This window comes from Arachis ipaensis, chromosome B1, assembly GCF_059453495.1.
Source record: "Arachis ipaensis isolate K30076 ecotype BB chromosome B1, ASM5945349v1, whole genome shotgun sequence".
NCBI lineage: Eukaryota > Viridiplantae > Streptophyta > Magnoliopsida > Fabales > Fabaceae > Arachis > Arachis ipaensis.
In genome coordinates, this window is record NC_142436.1 from 62,048,879 (window position 1) to 62,071,820 (window position 22,942).

General features: G+C 41.6%; 1 non-coding gene across 1 annotated transcript; it reads right to left on the bottom strand.

Annotated features, from left to right (window-relative positions):
* Positions 1–4,969: 4,969 nt before the first annotated feature.
* LOC148576786 (small nucleolar RNA R71) lies at positions 4,970–5,076 on the bottom strand. Its single transcript, XR_015903728.1, has one exon. It is a non-coding gene; the product is annotated as a small nucleolar RNA R71 (small nucleolar RNA).
* Between the last annotated feature and the right edge of the window lie 17,866 nt (positions 5,077–22,942).

A 22,942-nucleotide genomic window follows, 5' to 3' on the forward strand; every position in this document is an offset into this window, starting at 1 on the left:
GAACGACCTCATCCTAATCCGAAATGATATCGAAACAACTTGACCTGGAGAAGAAAAGCTGGCAGCGAACTGGAAAGGACCCTACCGAGTCATAGAAGTATTTGGAAAGGGCTACTACAGACTGTCCGAACTTGAAGGGCGAGAGCTCCCTAGGTCATGGCACGCCTGCAACCTAAGAAGGTACTATAGTTAGGGGTGATAAAGGATCTTAGGACAAGGCACACTCTTTTTCCAAACAAGGTTTTTAATGAGGTGCCAAGCCAAAGACCTACAAATTTCCCGACTTAGAGGGATAAAAGTCCCACGTGTATATATCTACATTTTCTTTTGAATAAAATTTGTTTAGATCCTCTACAAATTCTCAAGACGCATTAATTTGAAACGCTCATCGTCCGATTATAAAGCCACAGATCGGCAGAAAGTGAAAACCAAATTCACTGCACGATCATGATAAAGACCAACAAAGATGAAAACCAAAACTCGTCAAAAGGTCGACCAAACGGGGATTAGACCCAATTTCTACAAAATTGGCAAAGATGAAAACAGAAGAATGCAAGAAGTTATCGAAAGTGATCCATATAAAGGACCTGACGAGGTCTTAATAAAATGGATTGCTAAAAAATAACTTAAATACTGGCCGACATAAAAAAGTTGGATCAGTCACAAAACCAAAGTTATAAAAAGTAAATCCCTGGAAAGGGGTCTGGCCAGCCCTATAAAAGAGGATTACTAAAATAACTTAGAAGGGCCCGACATGATGAAGTCGGCCCAAAACATATAGTTATAAAAAGTAATCCCTGAAAGAGACCTGAATAAGGTCCAAGAAAGAGGATTACTAAAATAACTTAGAAGGGCCCGACATAATGAGGTTGGCCCAAAACATAAAGTTATAAAAGTAATCCCTGAAAGAGACCTGAACAAGGTCCAAGAAAGAGGATTACTAAAATAACTTAGAAGGGCTCGACATAATGAGGTCGGTCCAAAACATAAAGTTATAAAAGTAATCCCTGAAAGAGACCTGAACAAGGTCCAAGAAAGAGGATTACTAAAATAACATAAAAGGGCCCGACATAATGAGGTCGGCCCAAAACATAAAGTTATAAAAGTAATCCCTGAAAGAGACCTGAACAAGGTCCAAGAAAGAGGATTACTAAAATAACTTAGAAGGGCCCGACATAATGAGGTCGGCCCAAAATATAAAGTTATAAAAGTAATCCCTAAAAGAGACCTGAACAAGGTCCAAGAAAGAGGATTACTAAAATAACTTAGAAGTGCCAGACATGATGAAGTCGGCCCAAAACATAAAGTTATAAAAGTAATCCCTGAAAGAGACCTGAACAAGGTCCAAGAAATAGGATTACTAAAATAACTCAGAAGATCCCGACATGACAAAGTCGGCCTCCCAAAATCCTTGACGATATAAAAGGAAATTCCTAACAGAGACCTGAACAAGGTCCAAACAAAATGGATTACTAGAAATAACTTCAGGCCAAAGTGAGGAAGCCGACATACAAGGAGGATCCAAACATCCACAACCTCAAAGGAATCAAGCCACAAGTATGAAATACAAAGGCAATCCAAAGAGGTCGGACAACAAAGTTCCAACACTCCCGAAAAACCTAAAAAGGTACCAAGACAGATGCAGACAGATACGTGATGCCAGGGCATTTTGGCCAGTTTCACTGACCTTTTCTTTACTGTTTTTAGGGTAGTTTCATGCATTTCCTTAGGAAATAAGCTAGTTTTGGGTAGATATTCACTTACATCTTGATTCAAGCATACATTGTGCATTTTACATGATTTCATAAGGATTTTGCATGAATTTAAGGACAAATTGGATGTTGCATTTCCCATGACTTGGACTAGAACTTTGATATACTTTATTGCTTAATTTCAGGACAAAGGAAGCAAAGAAGAACCACATTAGTGGCTACGTTAGTTGCACTAACGTTAACACTAACATGGAATGGGAGTAACTTGTAAAGTTAATGAGAAAAGTGATTGCCAATAATACTCTCGAAGCCATCATTGCCCACGTTAAGAAATAGAGCCAACGTTAGTGACAGTTAACATTATCACTAACGTTGAACCAAGATCATGAGTGGCCACGTTAGAGTCTACGTTAACCTAGTTAACGTGGCCTCTAACGTTAAGAAGGAAGGGGGGGAGCCAACGTTAGTGACACTCAACATTGTCACTAACGTTGGCCAAAGCACATTAAGCCACGTTAACTCCCACGTTAACCTAGTTAACGTGGAAGCTAACGTGAAGGAACAAAGTGGTCGACAACGTTAGTGACACCCAACATTGTCACTAACGTTGGAAGAACACAAGCCCCCAATGAGCCACGTTTACTCCCACGTTAACCTAGTTAACGTGGAAGCTAACGTGAAGAAAGAAGGTGATCGCCAACGTTAATGAAACCCAACATTGTCACTAACGTTGGAAGGAGCCACACATGCCACCATGAGCCATGTTAACTCCCACGTTAACTTAGTTAACGTGGAAGCTAACGTGGATAAGGGAAGGATGAGCCAACGTTTGTGACACTCAAATTTGTCACTAACGTTGGAGATGGCTAGCAAGGCCACGTTAGAAGCCATGTTAACCTAGTTAACGTGGACTCTAACATGGAAAATAGGGGCAATTTGGAACGTTAGTGACAATGGTAAGTGTCATTAACGTTCTCGAAGGATGGCAAGCCTACGTTAAAAGAGCCACATTAACTAAGTTAATGTGGGCTCTAACGTAGGGAAGGGGGAGGCTTCTCAACGTTATTGGGAAAGTTGAGTCCCAATAACGTGTGCGAAGGACATAGTGGAAATGTTAGTGGCAACGTTTGTGCCACTAACGTTGAGGTTAACGTGGCCTTTAACTTTGGTGAGGAACGTTAGTAAAAAAGGTGATTGTCACTAACGTTCTCGAACCCATATTTTCACTGAACGTTAACACCACTAACTTCCTGAGCCAAAGCCCCTGCCCACTTCATACTTTCTCTCTGCAAGTAAAAGCTAAGCCCAATGAAGAAGAGAACTGCTTCCAACTCAAGATCCAAAGGCCCAAGACTTGAAGAATCAACTAGAAGAACAGAAGAGTAGTATATATAGGAGTATCTTTGAAATATTTTGGAGAGTTGGAAATTATAGGGAGACTCTTAGCATAGAACTACTCTCTGTATTTTCTTTCTCTGCACTTCTAAGTTTTCATCATGTATTCTCCATCTTTATTTTCATTTTCCAGAGCTATGAACAACTAAACCCCTGTCATTGGGTTAGGGAGCTCTGTTGTAATTTGATGGATCAATACTAGTTTTCGTTATTCTTCTTCTATCTTTTCTCTTGATTTTACTTGAAAGCTTTCGATCTTCATCCAATTGAGTAGTTATCTTGAAAAAGAAGCTATTCATACTTGGATCTCTTCTGAACCTTGAAAGAGGAATGAAGAGATCAAGCTAGAAATGCTTTCTCATGCTGGACCAAATTGGGTTTGGATGGATATGTGACTATAATTCTCTTAACACTTGGTTTGGGAAATACATGTGGTATAATCAGTGACCATACTTCATCTCTTCTCATGAGCAATTGACCAAGGAATTGGCTATTGATCAAGATTTGAGAGATTGAATTACAAGAAATTGTAATTCAATCACTTAAGATTGCCAAGGAGATCAATGAGTGCATTGATTGAGGAAGAGATGAAAATGAAATTGATCTGGAGAATGCAACATCTCCTAAGCCCAATGAACTCCCCATTTCTGATCTTACCCATTCTCTTTAATTTCTGTTATTTACTTTAATGAGCAATTCCCCCATTCCCATTTACAATTCTGCAATTTACCTTCCGTCATTTACTTTCAGATCTATAATTCTAGCATTTACTTTCCTGTCAATTACCTTCCCGCCATTTTATTTTCTGCAATTCTCAACTCAAATTCTGGATTCGCTCAACTAGAACAGTCCTCTAATTAAAGTTGCTTGATCAATCAATCCTTGTGGGATTCGACCTCACTCTATTGTGAGTTTTTACTTGACGACAAATTCGGTACACTTGCCGAAGGAAATTTGTTGTGAGACAAGTTTTCCGTGCATCAAGTTTATGGCGCCGTTGCCGGGGATTGATTGTGCATCAACAATGATTAGATTGGAGGATAACTAGATTGAGCATTTTATTTTTGTTTGATTTAAATTTCTGTTTGAGTCATTTACTTTCTGTTTTAGATAACTTCTTCCCTTCCCCCTTACTTTTTTTTTGTTATTTACTATTCATCTCACTAACCCACTAACTGTTTGATATATTGCATCACTCACACTAACAGTAATTCTGACAGATATACTTTCTGCACCTATTCTCTTTGCTTGTACTTGTTGGTTGTATGACAGGGAGAAGATGCGGGGCTTCAACTTCCTTTGATTCTGAACCTGAGAGAACCTTCCTTAGACTAAGGAGGGAGGCAAGAGAAAAACGTGTAGTTGGTGGTGAAGAAGGGGAGGAATACTTTGAGGAATACTTTGAACCAAACATGGAAGAAAACATGGAAAACCATCATGAAGAAGAGGCTCACAACCATGGCAGAGGAGGTGGAGCAAATCATGCTGGGGAGGATAGAAGAGTTTTAGGCTCTTACATCAATCCAAACCCAGGGAACTGTGGAAGTAGAATTCAAAAGCCAACCATCCATGCCAACAATTTTGAACTAAAGCCACAGCTCACCCTTGTTCAGAACAACTGTTCGTTCGGAGGGAGTATCCAAGAGGACTCCAATCAACATCTAACCACCTTCCTGAGAATATGTGACACAGTGAAGTCTAATGGTGTTCATCCTGACGCCTATAGACTGCTCTTATTTCCATTCTCACTCAAAGATAAGGCAGCTAAGTGGCTGGAGTCTTTCCCAAGGGAGAGCTTGACAACTTGGGAAGACGTGGTGAACAAATTCTTAGCAAGATTTTACCCTCCTCAACGAATCAATAGGCTGAGAGCTGAGGTCCAAACTTTCAGGCAACAAGATGGTGAGACTCTATATGAAGCATGGGAGAAGTTTAAAGACTTAACAAGGAGGTGCCCACTAGATATGTTCAACGAATGGGTGCAGCTGCACATTTTCTATGAAGGGCTCTCTTATGAGTCAAAGAAGGCCGTAGACCATTCATCCGAAGGATCTTTGAACAAGAAGAAGACTATTGAGGAAGCCATAGATGTCATTGAAACAGTAGCAGAGAACGACTACTTCTATGCTTCCGAAAGAGGGAACACAAGAGGAGTAATGGAGCTAAACAATGTAGATGCTCTGCTGGCCCAAAACAAGCTCATTACCCAGCAGCTGGCTGACCTCACCAAGAAGATGGAGAGGAACCAAGTAGCAGCAGTCTCCACTTCATCAATAACCCAAGAAGGAGTGAATGAAGAAGCAGAGGGTAGTCAGGAGCAAGCCAACTACATTGGGAATTCACCTAGGCAAAACCATGATCCATACTCCAAGACCTACAACCCTGGATGGAGGAATCACCCAAACTTTGGGTGGAAAAATCAACAAGACCAAAGCCTTGATCAAAGACGCCCAAATCCAAATAATGCAGCCACCCAACACTTCACATCTAGACCATATCAACACCCCCATAAAAACACCTCTCCACATTCATATCAAGGCCAGAATAACCCTACTCAGCCTGACCTGTCATCATTTGATGAAAGAATCTCAAGGATTGAGAATCTACTTGAAGGCCTAAGCAAGGAGATTCAAGACAACAAGGTCTTCAAGGAGGAAGTGCGAGCCAGTTTCAAGAACCAGGGAGACACAATCAAGAGGTTGGAATCTCAAGTAGGATATCTCTCTGAGCAAATTCCCAAACCCACAGATGGATTCCCAAGTGACACAGAGAAGAATCCGAGAGGTGAAACAAAGAAGGTAAGATGGGAAGATTGCAAGATGGTCACTATAAGTGATAAGGAGACTGAGGACAAGCCAAGCAAGCTGTCAGAACAACCTGAAGATACCTCAGTAGAGGAGGTGGAAAAAGATTACCAAGAACCAGAAATCTCAAAATAGGAGTTGCTGAGACTCTATGCACCTTTTCCCCAACTGCTCAAGGGAGCTGTGGAGAGGAGAATATACTCAAGATTTCTTAACTTATTTGCATCTCTGCATGTGAACATACCATTCATCAAGACTATCCAATAAATGCCTGCATTCATCAAGTACATGAAGGAGTTGCTTCCCAGGAAAAGCTCACTCAAGGGAGGCCAAACTATAGTGATGAACAAGGAGTGCAGTGCCCTCATTCAACCGTAGTTGCCTACAAAAAGAAAAGATCCAGGGAGTTTTCATGTCCTCTGTGCCATAGGAGAAACAATGTTTGATAGAGCACTCTGCGATTTGGGAGCAAGCATCAACTTAATGCCTCTATCCCTGGTGAAGAGGCTGTAGATCAATGAGATATTGCCCACAGATGTAGTCATCAGGCTGGCTGACAAAACTCAAAAACAAGCAAGAGGGGTGGTGGAAAACGTGTTGTTAAAGGTGGGGAAATACTTTCTTCCCACAGACTTTGTCATCTTGGACATGGAAGAGAGTCACACTCACCCAATCATATTGGGAAGACCATTGCTAGCTACAGCCAGAGCACTCATAGACGTGGAGCGAGGGGAGCTAATATTGAGGATCCATGATGAACAACTCAGCTTCAATGTCTTCAAACTCTCCCAAGAAACTGACCAAGAAAACAAAGAACCAAGCAATGATCATAACGGGATGCTGGCAGAGGAAACAAGCACTGAGGCACCACCAACACATCTGAAAACCCCACTGAATGATGAACAAGGCAAACAGCAATCGTCACAGCTCAAGGAGAAGCTGGAGGAACCTAAACCACCAGAGGCATGTGAAGACAACAACAAAATTCACTTAAAAGAAGAAGTCGCCAAGAACAGGGAAGCATCAAAAGGGACAAAGAAGAAGGTACCAAGGGGGTGGATGAACAAGAAGATCCCTACGGAAGGCCTCTCTCCAGGAAATAAAGTGATTTCAGCTTACTTCCGAGATATCCCCCCTAATCTCCCCACTGTACCATCTCAGTTACCTAAGGTCTTCACTATCAACAGAGTTCTTTCCTTGGAACATGTAGAGATCATTGATACAACCAATGGATATAAGTCCAAGGCAAGAGGGGAAGACTTGAAGCATTATCAACCACCCTGATGAAGGAGAAACGTCAAGCTAGTGACGCTAAAGAAGCGCTTCATGGGAGGCAACCCATGTTTTATTAGCTTTTACTAGTGAATAAGTCAATACTCATAAATTCCAACCCAAACTTGGTGAAGTCCTTATATTGCAGTATATAGTGAAGAACAAGTTTGGTGTTCAAAGCATACCAAGAAAGCATGAATGCAACAGAGAGTATTCTAGTCTTGGAGCTTTGAACAGAACTTTTCATCACAATGCTTCAAACTAAGTTTGGTGTCACCCTGATACACAGTTAGTTAGTTAGTTGGAGTTCATGAATAAACAATCTAATCTTTTCTTCTCTTTATTATTTTAGCCGTAAAAATCTAAATTGATTTTTTTTATGATATTTCTTACTTTTCTTATTTGATCTTTATAGGGAAAGGAAAGGAGCATTGAAAGAGATAGATTGGACAATTAAAGGAAGAAGGTTCGGACACCACAAAAGGAAGGACTATACACTTGTACTAAAAAGGGAAGTCATTGGAAAATGTTGCCATGCAACATTGAAAAAAATGGGACCCTTGAAGACCGAGCAATCTCCATCATAAAGTGATGATCCTTGTCCTTTCTACATGCACAACCCCAACCGTCCATCAATCCACACCCTCCATTCACTCACAACCTTTCTATAAAAGTGATCCTTGATCCGTACCCTAGCTCCACACTCCACATCCACTCTTCACACCTATCCATTTCGGAGCAAAGCATTTCCTAACCATTTAAACACATTCTCCCTCACCACCTTCATTGCACTCAACCCTAAACAACCAAAAGTCTCCACACCCTTGCCAACTCCATACATTAACCCTCAATCATGGTATCTTCAAGCTCTAAAAGAAGGAAGGGAAAAGAACCTATGGAGCAACACCCGTATGATGAAAAGAGATTCAGAAGCTTGCATCATGCATGGCAATACGGGTGGATGGTTGATAAAGAAATCATTTATGAGCTAGGATTTCAAGTTAGGAAAACTGAGTGTCCCGAAATTACAATGAAGGTAGAAAGGAGAAGATGGGAGCTTCTCACTGATCCGGTCATTAAGGTAAATGCAAATCTTATAAGAGAGTTTTATGCAAATGCGGTCCATTATGATAAGGCAGATGAGTCATATACGAGCTTTGTGAGAGGAAAGATTGTGGATTTTAGCCCCATGAGTGTCATGAAGGCATTAAAACTACGGTCCATACCGTTTGAAGAAGAGAGTTATCATTCAAGGATGGACAACAACCCTAATCATGATCAGATTGTGCAAGACATTTGTGTACCAGGAGCTGACTGGGAAAGATATGCAGATAGGAGACCAAGGTTCATCAAGAGAGCAGATCTTACTCCGGAAGCAAAGGGATGGTTCGAGATTGTAAGGAGGTTCATCCTCCCAGCAGCGAACAACTCAGAGGTGAATCTCAAGAGAGCCACACTGGTACACTGTATACTCAAAGGAGGAGAAATCAAGGTTCATGAACTCATAGCAGAAGGCATTAGAAAAATGGCAGAGAAAAGCGACTCAAGAGGAACGTTAGGTTACCCCAGCACTATTTACCGACTGTGCAAGAAAGCTGGGGTGGTGTTTGAAGATGAGGACCCCGTGTGGATAAAAAAGGGCATTCCAATAACCGTTCAACGAATGCATGCCGCTGCATCCCCCCTACCTCAACGGAAGCAAAGGAAGAGGACAACCCCTCAAGTAGTAGAAGGACAAGCCGTAGAAGGGCAAGCACCAACCACTTTGGATATGCATCAATTGCAGGAGGCCATTAGTGGACTATCTCAACAATATTTGGAGAGCCAAGGAGCACAGAGAGAACTTCAACTACAGATGATGGGGCAGCAAGAGGAGTCACTCTCAAGATGGATGACTCAACAAGGAGATTGGCAAAAGCAAATGATGGATCAGCAACTGAGTCAAGGACAACAATGGAATGAAACATTTGACATGATAGAACAAAGGCAAAATGAGCAACAAGAATCCATCCAGAGGCTAATCAACATCCAAGCACATCAAGGTGCACATATACATGAGATGCATCGAAGACAAATAGAACAGGCAGAACTATTGGACGAGCAAAGGGCATTCGCAGAAGGAGTTTACATGAGCGAGACTGGGCATCATATAAATACTCAAGCCAGGCTCGGTTACTTGGTAGGACAACTGCCTATATCGCATCCAGGAATCACAAGGTATGAAGAAATGAGGGATGAATTAGCACGAGAAGAAAGACAAAGGGTGGAAGAGAGTCATGAATCAGTAAGAAAGGCACTTGAGGATTGGAAGCAAGCAAGATTGGCACGGATGAGAGGGAACGCAAGAGGACACAAAAAAGACAAACAAGGAGGAAAGCATGGACATCCACAAGAGTAAAAAGTGGGGGAGTTCTTTCTTTGGTCCATCTTGTTCTAAGTTTTAAATAAGGAAGATCTTGTATGAAATAGAACTTGCTTCCATGATTAGTTTAAACCTTTTTAAATTCTGTTTTTTTTTTAAGTTTGTGTGTTGAAGAGGTCTATGTGTGCTAGTCTCTATATCACTGCATCATTTCTTTACTTACTTGTATGCTTGTCCCTTTTAAATCAAATAAAAAGAGAATGAGTGCTTTTAAAGACCAGAGAAGAGTTCATACTAGGGAGTAAGTCCATGAGTTTGTGGTGTGGTCATAAGTTAGCTAAGTTGGTTCAACCATAAGGTGGGAAGACAACTATCTGTCATGAATACTATGCTTGAGACACACCCCATGAGACTAGATAAATAAGAAGATCCTAATAAGAAAAAGGGAAAGAACAATCAAAGTTGAGGAATAAAAGAAAAATAGTAAGCAATAAGGCTAGGCACCAATGGTTTTAATCTTGAAGCATGTGTCTGTGGTGCTCCTGTGTGAGGGATCTACTTGGATGAATAAGCTCTTAGGGGTGCCTTATCACTTGGTAACTTGGGTTAACTAACCCGGGATTATCAGCTGAAAGTCCACTATCAAGAGTAACCCTCACCACAGAGCATTTAGTAACCCAAAGAGGTGCTGGACACCAAGGTCTCAAGAAAAGAAAATAAATAAACTATATGCCTGTGGTGTGTATGTATGGGGGAGAGACTTGAGCAAGTAAGTCCTTAGGGGTGCTTCAACACCTAGCACCTTGAACCAACTGGTTCGGGAGTGTTGGCTGAAAGCTTATTTTAAAGAGTTGCCCCCTTACAGAGCACTTAGCTTAAGAACAAAAATAAGCCCTCAAATAACAACAAAAGGATCAATGAATAAAAGTCTCATGGGATGCAATAACAAGTGAGTATTCTAGGACATGATAAAGGTCTGAAAGCCAGGAATGAGCCTAAGTTGCTATGCATGAAACCACCATAAAACCAGGACATGACTTCCACAAGAATGACTCATGTCTCTTGGCATTTCTTTCATCATTCTCTTGTTCCAGTACTTGCTTGGGACAAGCAAGCTTTAAGTTTGGTGTTGTGATGCCAGGGCATTTTGGCCAGTTTTACTGACCTTTTCTTTACTGTTTTTAGGGTAGTTTCATTCATTTCCTTAGGAAATAAGCTAGTTTTGGGTAGATATTCACTTACATCTTGATTCAAGCATACATTGTGCATTTTACATGATTTCATGAGGATTTTTCATGAATTTAAGGACAAATTGGATGTTGCATTTCCCATGACTTGGACTAGAACTTTGATGAACTTTATTGCTTAATTTCAGGACAAAGGAAGCAAAGAAGAACCACATTAGTGGCTACGTTAGTTGCACTAACGTTAACACTAACATGGAATGGGAGTAACTTGCAAAGTTAATGAGAAAAGTGATTGCCAATAACGCTCTCGAAGCCATCATTGCCCACGTTAAGAAATAGAGCCAACGTTAGTGACACTTAACATTATCACTAACGTTAAACCAAGATCATGAGTGGCCACGTTAGAGTCCACATTAACCTAGTTAACGTGGCCTCTAACATTAAGAAGGAAAGGGGGAGCCAACGTTAGTGACACTCAACATTGTCACTAACGTTGGCCAAAGCACATTAAGCCACGTTAACTCCCACGTTAACTAGGTTAACGTGGAAGCTAACGTGAAGGAACAAAGTGGTCGACAACGTTAGTGACACCCAACATTGTCACTAACGTTGGAAGAACACAAGCCCCCAATGAGCCACGTTGACTCCCACGTTAACCTAGTTAACGTGGAAGCTAACCTGAAGAAAGAAGGTGATCGCCAATGTTAGTGACACCCAACATTGTCACTAACGTTGGAAGGAGCCACACATGCCACCATGAGCCACGTTAACTCCCACGTTAACTTAGTTAACGTGGAAGCTAACGTGGATAAGGGAAGGATGAGCCAACGTTAGTGACACTCAACTTTGTCACTAACGTTGGAGATGGCTAGCAAGGCCACGTTAGAAGCCACGTTAACCTAGTTAACGTGGACTCTAACGTGGAAAATAGGGGCAATTTGGAACGTTAGTGACAATGGTAAGTGTCACTAACGTTCTCGAAGGATGGCAAGCCTACGTTAAAAGAGCCATGTTAACTAAGTTAACGTGGGCTCTAACGTAGGGTAGGGGGAGGCTTCTCAACGTTATTGGGAAAGTTGAGTCCCAATAACGTGTGTGAAGGACATAGTGGAAACATTAGTGGTAACATTTGTGCCACTAACGTTGAGGTTAACGTGGCCTTTAACTTTGGTGAGGAACGTTAGTAAAAAAGGTGATTGTCACTAACGTTCTCGAACCCATATTTTCACTGAACGTTAACACCACTAACTTCCTGAGCCAAAGCCCCTGCCCACTTCATACTTTCTCTCTGCAAGTAAAAGCTAAGCCAATGAAGAAGAGAACTGCTTCCAACTCAAGATCCAAAGGCCCAAGACTTGAAGAATCAACTAGAAGAACAAAAGAGTAGTATATATAGGAGTATCTTTGAAATATTTTGGAGAGTTGGAAATTATAGGGAGACTCTTAGCATAGAACTACTCTCTGTATTTACTTTCTCTGCACTTCTAAGTTTTCATCATGTATTCTCTATCTTTGTTTTCATTTTCCAGAGCTATGAACAACTAAACCCCTGTCATTGGGTTAGGGAGCTCTGTTGTAATTTGATGGATCGATACTAGTTTTCATTATTCTTCTTCTATCTTTTCTCTTGATTTTACTTGAAAGCTTTCGATCTTCATCCAATTGAGTAGTTATCTTGAAAAAGAAGCTATTCATACTTGGATCTCTTCTGAACCTCGAAAGAGGAATGAAGAGATCAAGCTAGAAATGCTTTCTCATGCTGGACCAAATTGGGTTTGGATGGATATGTGACTATAATCCTCTCAACACTTGGTTTGGGAAATGCATGTGGTATAATCAGTGACCATACTTCATCTCTTCTCATGAGCAATTGACGAAGGAATTAGCTATTGATCAAGATTTGAGAGATTGACTTACAAGAAATTGTAATTCAATCACTTAAGATTGCCAAGGAGATCAATGAGTGCATTGATTGAGGAAGAGATGAAAATGAAATTGATCCGGAGAATGCAACATCTCCTAAGCCCAATGAACTCCCCATTTCTGATCTTACCCATTCTCTTTAATTTCTGTTATTTACTTTAATGAGCAATTCCCCCATTCCCATTTACAATTCTGCAATTTACCTTCCGTCATTTACTTTCAGATCTATAATTCTAGCATTTACTTTCCTGTCAATTACCTTCCCGCCATTTTATTTTCTGCAATTCTCAACTCAAATTCTGGATTCGCTCAACTAGAATAGTTCTCTAATTAAAGTTTCTTGATCAATCAATCCTTGTGGGATTCGACCTCACTCTATTGTGAGTTTTTACTTGACGACAAATTCGGTACACTTGCCGAAGGGAATTTGTTGTGAGATAAGTTTTCCGTGCATCAATATGTTACGAAAAAGACGTGTTATAATAATAACAAACTCAAGAGGCTACCAAAATCAGCCCCAAGAGCTGGGAAACTACTTTGTTTTTCAAAATGAAGTTGCTAAACAAGCAACTCAGAAAGTAGCAAAAAGTCAGAACCACCATTTACAAAACATAAAGTTCAAAAGCCCACAAGTCGGGCTATCCACACAAATATCTAGAAAAAATCATTAAGGATCCGAAGGCTTCTTGGTAGTATCAACACAGGGTGAAGGAGGACGAGTCTGAAGAGGCACCGCATCCACGGTCCCATCATCTCGGTTCAAAATTTGACAATCAGGCTCTGACTCGGGATGACCAGCCTCAGATGAAGGAGCTGAAGAAGTAGGCACAGCAGAAGCTTTGGAAGTAGGCACTGAAGGAGGGTCGACATCATCATCATCAGGGTCATCAAGGACAATCTTACCGTCCTGTACAACGTTATCCAAGCTAAAGAGAGTAAGGTCGAGCTCGGGTGCAAGAACCCGGACCTGCTCCTTCAGGTTCTCATAAGCAGCACACTGCCTACAAGGTGACTCTAGAGCTCGGCGTAATCAACTCGGGCAGACTCTAAATCATCCTTGAGACGCATCATCTCCCTATAAGTCGTGACATAACTCTCCTTGTGCTTCAACACCGTGTCTTCAGCCAACTTCGCAGAAGCCACCAAGGCAATAGAACTGGCCTTTTAACCCTCCAACTTTTTCTCCAACTTAGTCACCCTCACCTCAAGTTCCTCCTTCAAACCTTCATTCGGTCGAACTCCAACTTAGCCTCCTCCATAAAAGCCTTTGTAGCATGAATGGGAAGATCTTGAGCAGTCCGATATAAAGCCTCCTCCATATGTGCCATTTTACGCTGCTCCGAGTAATAAAGTCCAAATGGCGAAGGAGAGAAACATCGTCAGTAGGAATGGTGCCATAAGGACCATTTTGCTGGTCCACAAACTCAACAACATCAAAATCAGGGGCATCAAGGTTAAAGGGCTCAGCGGTTTTTTGCTTTTTCGGTGGAGGAGCGCCAGAAGTAACGACAGAAGCCTGTGGAGGATCAACCAAATGAACCCGAGGAGTAGGAATTATCCTCCTCAGTCCAGGAGAGCTCGGTACAGATGGCTTTGATTGAACCTGAGAAGACCCCTCCCCGGCCATCTTGGCCGAGATATTCTGAACTGCAGTAGCTTTCCTCGCCTTCTTAAAGGCCTTCATAGATTCTTTATTTTTAATCATCTTTGAAAATAAACATCATAGCGAAAGACCTAGTTATGAATCAAAGAAGAGAAAAGAAATAAACTCGACAAAATAAGCAAAAACACAAAAGAGAAATCGACCACTACCCAACTCAGCTCGGAGAAGAGAGGGATTTCCTAGGAATTTCTTTGTATCAAGATAGGGAGGCTACCCCCAGTTTTCTTCCAACACAGTCATAAAGGCTTGCTCATCCTCATCTAACATCTCCCACATATATTTAGACAACATTACATTCTTTTGCCATTCTAAAGGAAAGGCGGGCTCGTCATTTTCATCCAGAAAAAAGGGCCGAGTTCCCTCAACAGCTCGGACCCTGAAAAAGTAATTCTTAAAGTCACAAAAAGATTCATCAAACATGGAAAAAACCTTCTTCCCCTTGGAAGCTTGGAAAGAAACCCAGGCGACTTTCTTCTTAACCACCCCAGGCTTTGTCAAAACAAAGAGATAAAAGAAGAGGGACTGTGAAGCAGGGATACCTAGTTCGTGACATAGCAATTGAAAGATTTTTATAAAACCCCAGGAGTTAGGGTGAAGCTGAGATGGAGCTACGTTACAAGACCACAATAGGTTGGTCTCAAAAGGGATAAAAGGAAGAGTAATATTCATTTGACTAAAAAAGAAGTCGTATGCATAGAAAAAGGGACGTTCTCCAACAACTCGGGTAGAAAAACAAACCTTTTCTTCAGAGTCAGGGGATACAAGCTCATAATTCTTTTCATCACTACCATTACTACAAATCCTATGAAATTGCCTAAGCCGCTGACAAAACTCGGAGTCGACCAAAGAAACACACAAAAGAACCATAGAATCCACCCAATCGGTCATGCCCTTAGGGACTTGGGAAGATGTCTCAATAATATTTTTGCGAGAAGACATGAGGTCAACTAGTCCTACAGTAAGAAAGAAGAAAATAGATTACCAACCAAAAACACCTCGGGCAAAAGTCAAAATCAACTCATAAGTAGAGCATGACTCAAGCATACAAACAAGTAAAAGGAAAACCCCAAGACAAGGTCCAGGGGCATCCTTTGGAGGCAGTGACAGAGTAAGGACTCAGAAAAAATCTACGAGACTAACATCCCAACAAAACTCTCAGCAAAGAAAAGCCCTTTTTCAATCAAAAAGTAAACAACAAATACCAAACAGGAGGACATCAAAGACGCAACCTTTTTCAAAAGAATCAAACAAAGCCATTATTCCCGAAAGCTACAAAATCAAATAAAAAGGCAGCAAAACATGCAAAGCCCTAAAAAACCTCAATCATCAAGAGAAATTCCAGAAACACGCATCACAGCAACAATCGGGCATAACGACATGAAAAGGTTCAAACTTTCCAGCATGCATTCAAACGAAAAATCAAAGCTTTACCAAAGAACCGAAGGCAAAGCGACGAAAGAAGTAAAGAAGCAGAAAGTAAAACCAACCTGGAAAAAGGAGAAAGCTTCAAAGAAGTTGAAAATGGAAGATAGAATCCGGAATCGCCTTTAAAAGAGAGCACCAACAATCGCCAAGCAACATCGCTGGAAGAACGCGAAAATGCAAAAACAGAAAGTGAGAAAGAAAAGGGAAGTTACAAGTAAAACAGAGAAGAGAAACCATTTTCTGTGTGTAAAGTTCAAAATAAAAGAGCCAAGGGAAACGGGGCATTAAAAATCAATTAATGAGGGTATTAAACCATCGCACATTCCCAAGACCAGAGCGATAATGCAAAAGCGCGCGCTTAAGAAAACGTTCCGCATTCAAAAAAGATTCTACAGGGAGAAGTCGACAGATGCTCGAGTTCGGCTTCACCAGAGAAGGATCGAAGTCCCAAAACTAAGACTCAACCTTAAAAGAAAGATCGAGCTCGAGCAGGGGCACTGTTAATACCCTGGGTCGAACTATCCGATCCAGGGTGTTTAGCGACAAAGCGACCGACCTCTTTAGGTCAGACCATCCGACCTTTTCTCAAAGAGCTCGGCCAAATTGCTAGGAAAGCCCAATAAAGGGCCCAAATAGAGGAACATGACCCAAATTATAAGGTAGCCCAAGCCTATAGAGATAAGGGCAGTTCCCTTGAAGATAAGATGACCTTGCTCAAAGATAAGATAAGATAAAGATAACTAACTTATTTTATCTAAAAAAGGTCACTTCTCACCATTATAAATACACTGGAGCACCCAAGTATAACTCATACTTTGATCCTACTAAAAACCTGCTTAATACGCTTGATAACTTAAGCATCGGAGTCCCTTGCAGGTACCACCACCCTCCGATGACAAAGGATCAGCAGCGCAGCCAGTCCAACAAGTCGGGCACAGCAGCTCCGGTCGCCACCCACCAGCCGGACACGTTATCTCCGACCAGTACAGAAGATCTCATCCGAGATCGACCTACAGTTTCAGGTAACCCTCGGAACAAAGCCCATGCTAACTTAAGCATCAGAGTCTCTTGCAGGTACCACCACCCTCCGGTGACAAAGAATCAACTACATCATCACCACCACCGCCTCCAACAAGTCGGACGTATCAGCTCCAGCCGCCACAGCATATCTTATCCAAGATCAACCTAACAGTTTCAGGTAACCCTCGGAACACATGGCTTCTTCAAAAAAATTTTTAATTATAAATTAAAAAAATAAGCCATATTTAACAATGGCAACCATTATCATCGTTTCCAAAAATACACAGGTACATCGGAATAAGCTATATTTAACAAGGATTTTTTTAATTATAAGTCGTATTTTATTTTGAAAATTTTTTTAAAAAATATAAATAAATTTTTCAAAATAAAATATGACTTATAATTAAAAAAATCCTTGTTAAAGATGGCTTATTCCGATGTACCTGTGTATTTTTGGAGACGATGATAATGGTTGCTATTCTGAGGGATACCTGAAACTGTAAGTTGATCTCGGACGAGATCTTCTGTGCTGGTCGGAGATGACGTGTCCGGCTGTAAGTGGAGGCCGGAGCTGTCGTGTCCGCCTCGTTGAGCTTGGCTGCACTGCTGATCCTTCGTCACCGGAGGGTGGGGGGTACCTGCAAGAGACTCCGATGCTTAAGTTAGCATGGGTATTAAACAGGTATTTAGTAGAATCAGAGTATGAGTTATACCTGGGTGCTCCAGTGTATTTATAATGGTGTGGAGTGAGCTTTTTAGATAAGATAAGTTAGTTATCTTATCTTATCTTATCTTTGAGTTGAGGTCAGCTTATCTTTTAAGGGAACCACCCTTATCTCTATAGGCTTGGACTGCCTTTGGATTTGGGTCGTGTTTCTTTATTTGGGCCCCTTACTGGGCTTTCCTGTCGATTCGACCGACCTCTTTGAGAAGAGGTCGGATAGCCTGACCTGAAGAGATCGGTCGCTTTATTACCGAACATCCCGGATCGGGTAGCTCGACCCAGGGTATGAACAGTGCCCCTGCTTGAGCTCGGTCTTCTGCTTTGAGGTCGAATCTTTGACTTCGATCTTTCTCTAGCGAAGCCGAACTCGAGCATTTTGTCGATTCCTTTCTTTGTAGAGCCTTTTTTTTAATGTGGAACGTTTTCTTCTAAAAGCGCACGCTTTTTATATCAGCGCTTTGTTCTTGGAAACGTGTGAGGGTTTAATACCTTCATTAATTGATATTAATTGCCCCGTTTCCCTTGGCTTTTATTTTGAATTTTTGCAATCAGAAACGATTTCTCTCCTTCATTTTACTTTGTAACTTCTCCCTTTGTTCTCTCGCTTTCTGTTTTTTGCCTATAGCTTGGCCTTTTCTTGTGTTGCGGCGTCATTCAGCGATCTGGTGATTCCGTCTTTCCATCTTCAACTCTTCTGAAGCTTTCCGTTTTTTTCCAGGTTGGTTCTATTTACAGTTTCTTCACTTTTTTCGTTGCTTTGTCTTTGGTTTTCTTTGTCATTTGACTGCATGTTGAAAAAAGCTTGAACCTTTCTATGATCTTGTGTTTACTTGTCGCTGTAATGTGTTTTTTCTTTTTTGTTTTTATGCATATTCCTGGTATTTCTGTTTGAGGCTTCCTAGGGCTTTGCATGTTCTACTATTGCTTCTGGCTGCTTTTTGAAAAAACTGTATCTTGCTCACAATTTCAAAAGATTGCCTCTTGACTTCTGCTCTGTTTTGGTGGCTTTCCTTGTTGCTGTACCTTTATAGGAGATAACGATACCCAGAATTTAATTTTCGCCTTTTGTTCGGAGTGCATTTTCTTGACTTCCTCTTGATGCTTTTGTTGCTTGTTAGTTCTGTCTGAGATTGTGAATTTTGAGAGGTAATTATTTTGATGATTTTTGATTTGTAACTCGCGACTTTTCTTCTCGGAGTGTTATCTTCCTGTCAGGTCGTGTAGAGATGTAAAATTGTAGTGTTTCCTTGAGTCCTCGCTCCCTAACTTGCCCCCAAAAGGATGCCCCTGGATCTCTAGTGTGAGTCCCGGGGTTTCCTTTTGTTTGTTTTGCTCCGAATCGCGCTTGTCCGAGCTGTTCTGAGATGTTTTGTTTTTATCCGAAATGTTTTTGGATTAGTAATCTGTTTTCTTCTCTTCTTACTGTAGGACTAGTTGACTTCATGTCTTCTCGCAAGAACATTGTTGAGACATCTTCCCAGGTCCCTGAGGGCATGGCTGATTGGGTGGATTCAATGGTTCTTTTGTGTGTTTCTTTGGTTGATTCTGAATTTTGTCAGTAGCTTAGGCAATTTCATAGGATTTGTAGTAGTGCTGGTGAGGAAAAGAATTACGAACTTGTACCTCCCACTTCTGAAGAGAGAGTTTGTTTCTCTACTTGGGTTGCTGGAGATCGCCCTTTTTTCTATGCTTACGATTTCTTTTTTGGCCCGATGAGTATCACACTTCCTTTTACTGATTTTGAGACCAACCTGTTATGGTCCTGTAATGTTACTCCTTCCCAACTTCACCCCAATTCCTGGGGTTTCATAAAAATCTTTCAATTGTTGTGTCATGGATTCAGTATTCCTGCCTCGCAATCTCTTTTCTTTTATCTCTTTGTTTTGACGAAGCCTGGGGTAGTAAAGAAAAAAACTGCTTGGGTTTCTTTCCGAGCTTCCCAGGGAAAGAAGGTCTTCTCCATGTTTGATGAATCTTTCCGTGATTTTAAAAATTACTTTTTTAAAGTCCGAGCTGTTGAAGGAGCTTGGCCATTTTTTTGGATGAAAATGACGAGCCCGCCTTTCCCTTGGAATGGCAAAAGGACGGTTTTCTAGATATTCACGGGAAATATTGGATGAGGCTGAGCAAGCTTTCGTGACTGTTCTGGAAGAGACCTGGGGTCAGCCTTCCCATCTCGACACAAAGAAGTTTTTAACCAACCCCTCTCTCCTCCGAACTGAGCTGGGTAGTTAATTTTTTTATTTTCCTCTTTTGTCCGCTCCTATACTGTTTGCAAGCTCTTTTCTGATTTGTTAATTGATTCCTTTCTGCTTGTGTTTTGCTTTGCAGAGATGATTAAGGATAATGAATCTATGAAGGCCTTCAAAAGGGCAAAGAAAGCTACCGCATCAAGAAACATCTCGGCCAAGGCGGCCGGGGAGGGATCTTCCCAGGCTCAGTCGAAGTCGTCCGTTCCGAGCTCACCTGGGGCGAGGAAGGTAATCCCAACTCCCCGGGTTCATTTGATTGATCCTCCCCAAGCCTCTGTTGTTACTTCGGGTGCTCCTCCCAATAAAAAGCAAAAAACCATTGAGCCTTTCAACCTTGATGTCCCAGATTTTGACGCGGTCGAGTTTGTAGATCAGCAGATCGGTCCTTACGGTGTCCTCCCTATGGATGATGTATCGCTCCTTCGCCATTTGGACTTTATAACTCGGAGTAGTGTTAAGATGGCGCACATGGGGGCTGCCTTGTACCGAACTTCCCAAAATCTTCCTCTTCATGCCACCAAAGCCTTCATAGAGGAGGCTAAACAGGAGTTTGATCGGATAAAAGGCTTGAAGGAGGGGCTCGAAGCGAAAGTGTCCAAACTGGAGAAAGAGCTAGAGAGCGAGAAGGCTAGCTCCCTTGCCTTGGCGGTTTCTGTGAGGTTGGCCGAGGACACGGCATTGAGGCATAAAGACAGCTATGTTACATCCTATCGAGAGGTAATGCGTCTGAGGAAGGAGTTGGAGTCTGCCCGAAGTGATTACTCTGAGTTCCAAGGTCACCTTGTCGGCAGCGTGAATGCTGCTTATGAGAACCTGAAGGAGCAGGTTCGAATTCTGGCTCCTGAGGTCGATCTGTCTCTCTTCATCCTGGACAACGTTGTGAGGAATGGTAAGATTGTCCCTGATGACTCGGATGATGATGATGTTGAACCTCCCCCTGTGCCTGCCGCTAAAGTGTCAACTTCTTCAGTTCCTTCAGCGGAGGTCGGTCATCCCGTATCTGATCCGGACTGTCAAATCCTGAATCGAGATGATGGGACCGTAGATGCTGTGCTCATTCAGACTCGCCCTCGTTCTCCCCATGCTGATGCTACCGGGAAGGCTTCTGATGTTTAACTGGACTTTTTTATCTTGATTATGTAGATAGCGCGGCTTGTGGGCTTTTAAACTCTTTATTTTGTAAATTTTATTTTGCTGACCGTTGACACTTGTTTAGTTGCTTGTTTAGCAACCTTAGGCTAAAAAACAAAAATAGCTTCCATGTTCTTGGGGCTGATTTGGGTAGCCCTTTTGAATTTGTTTTTATCACAACTTCGTGCTTTTAGTATTATGTCGATCTTTATCTCGTCGAAGCACTTTTTCTAGGCTTTTGGTAGTGCTGGAGCCTTGTTGTTCGATCTATTTGAGTTGCTTTTGTGCTTGTGGCTTTGATTCCTTTGAGGCAACAAATAGAATGCACGTTTTGTTTGGACCTTTTGTGAGGTCTCTGCCAAGTATTACTTTTTGTAGCCTTCGCACTTTATGTGGGTCGACTTTGTCATGTCGGATTAAGTTATTTCGTAATCCTCTTTCTTGGACTTTATTCAAGTCTCTTTCAGGGATTACTTCTATAAATTTATGTTTTGGGCCGACCTCGTCATGTCGGATCAAGTTATTTTTGTAATCCTCTTTCTTGGACCTTGTTCAGATCTCTTTTAGGGATTACTTCTATAACTTTATGTTTTGGGCCGACTTCGTCATGTCGGGCCCTTATAAGTTATTTTTGTAATCCTCTTTCTTGGACCTTGTTCAGGTCTCTTTCAGGGATTACTTATATAATTTTATGTTTGGGCCGACTTCGTCATGTCGAGCCTTTCTAAGTTACTTTTGTAATCCTCTTTCTTGGACCTTGTTCAGGTCTCTTTCAGGGATCACTTCTATAACTTTATATTTTGGGCCGACTTTGTCATGTCGAGCCCTTTTAAGTTAAAGTAATCCTCTTTTATAGGGTTCGCCAGACCTCTTTCCAGGATTTACTTATAACTTGGTTTGACTTGGTCTGACTTCTTAATGTCGGCCAGTCTTTTAAGTTATTATTTAGCAATCCATCAGGACCTCGTCAGGTCCTTTCTCCGGATCACCTTCGATAACTTCTTGTATTATTCTGTTTTTATCTTTGCCGATTTGTAGAAGGTGGGTTAAATCCTCGTTTAGTCGACCTTTAGATGAATTTAGTTTTCATCTTTGTTGGTCTTTATCGTGATCGTGCAGTGAATTTGTTTTTCACTTTCTGCCAATCTGTCGCTTTATAATCGGACGATGAATGTTTTAGATTAATGCGTCTTGAAAACTTTGTAGAGGGTCTAATATATTTTATTTAAAAGAAAATGAAAATATGTACATATAGAGTTTTTATCCTTTTGAGTTGGATAATTTCTAGATCTTAACTTGGTGCCTCATTAAAAAACTTTTTCAGGAAAAAGAGTGCATCCTATGATGAGATCTTTTACCTTCTCTAGCTATAGTATCTTCTTAGGTTGCAAGCGTGCCACGACCTAGGAAGTTCTCGCCCGTCGAGTTCGGATAGTCTGTAGTAGCCCTTCCCAAGTACTTCTATGACTCAATAGGGTCCTTTCCAGTTTGCTGCTAGCTTTTCTTCTCCGGGTCGAGTTGTTCCAATATCATTTCGGATTAGGATGAGATCATCCTCAGCGAAACCTCTAGGCACTACCTTTTGATTATATCTGGAAGCCATTCGACGTTTTAGTGCTTCTTTCCTGATCCGAGCTCTTTCTTAGATTTCAGGAAGTAGGTCGAGCTCTTCCCTTTGAAGTTGGGAGTTGGCTTCTTCATTGTAATGGACCACTCTAGGCGATCCTTCCTCAATCTCTACCGGGATCATTGCCTCTGTTCCGTATGCTAATCGGAAGGGTGATTCCTTTGTGGTGGAATGTGGCGTTGTTCGATATGCCCATAGGACTTGTGGAAGTTCTTCGGCCCAAGCTCCCTTTGCATCTTGTAATCTCCATTTTAGCCCGGCCAATATGACTTTGTTAGCAGCTTCGGCCTGTCCATTGGCTTGGGGATGTTTGACGGAGGTGAACTGGTGCTTTATGTTCAAGTCAGCTACTAATTTTCTGAAGCCTGTATCTGTGAATTGGGTGCCATTGTCTGTGGTGATGGAGTATGGAACCCCGAACCTTGTGACAATGTTCCTATATAGG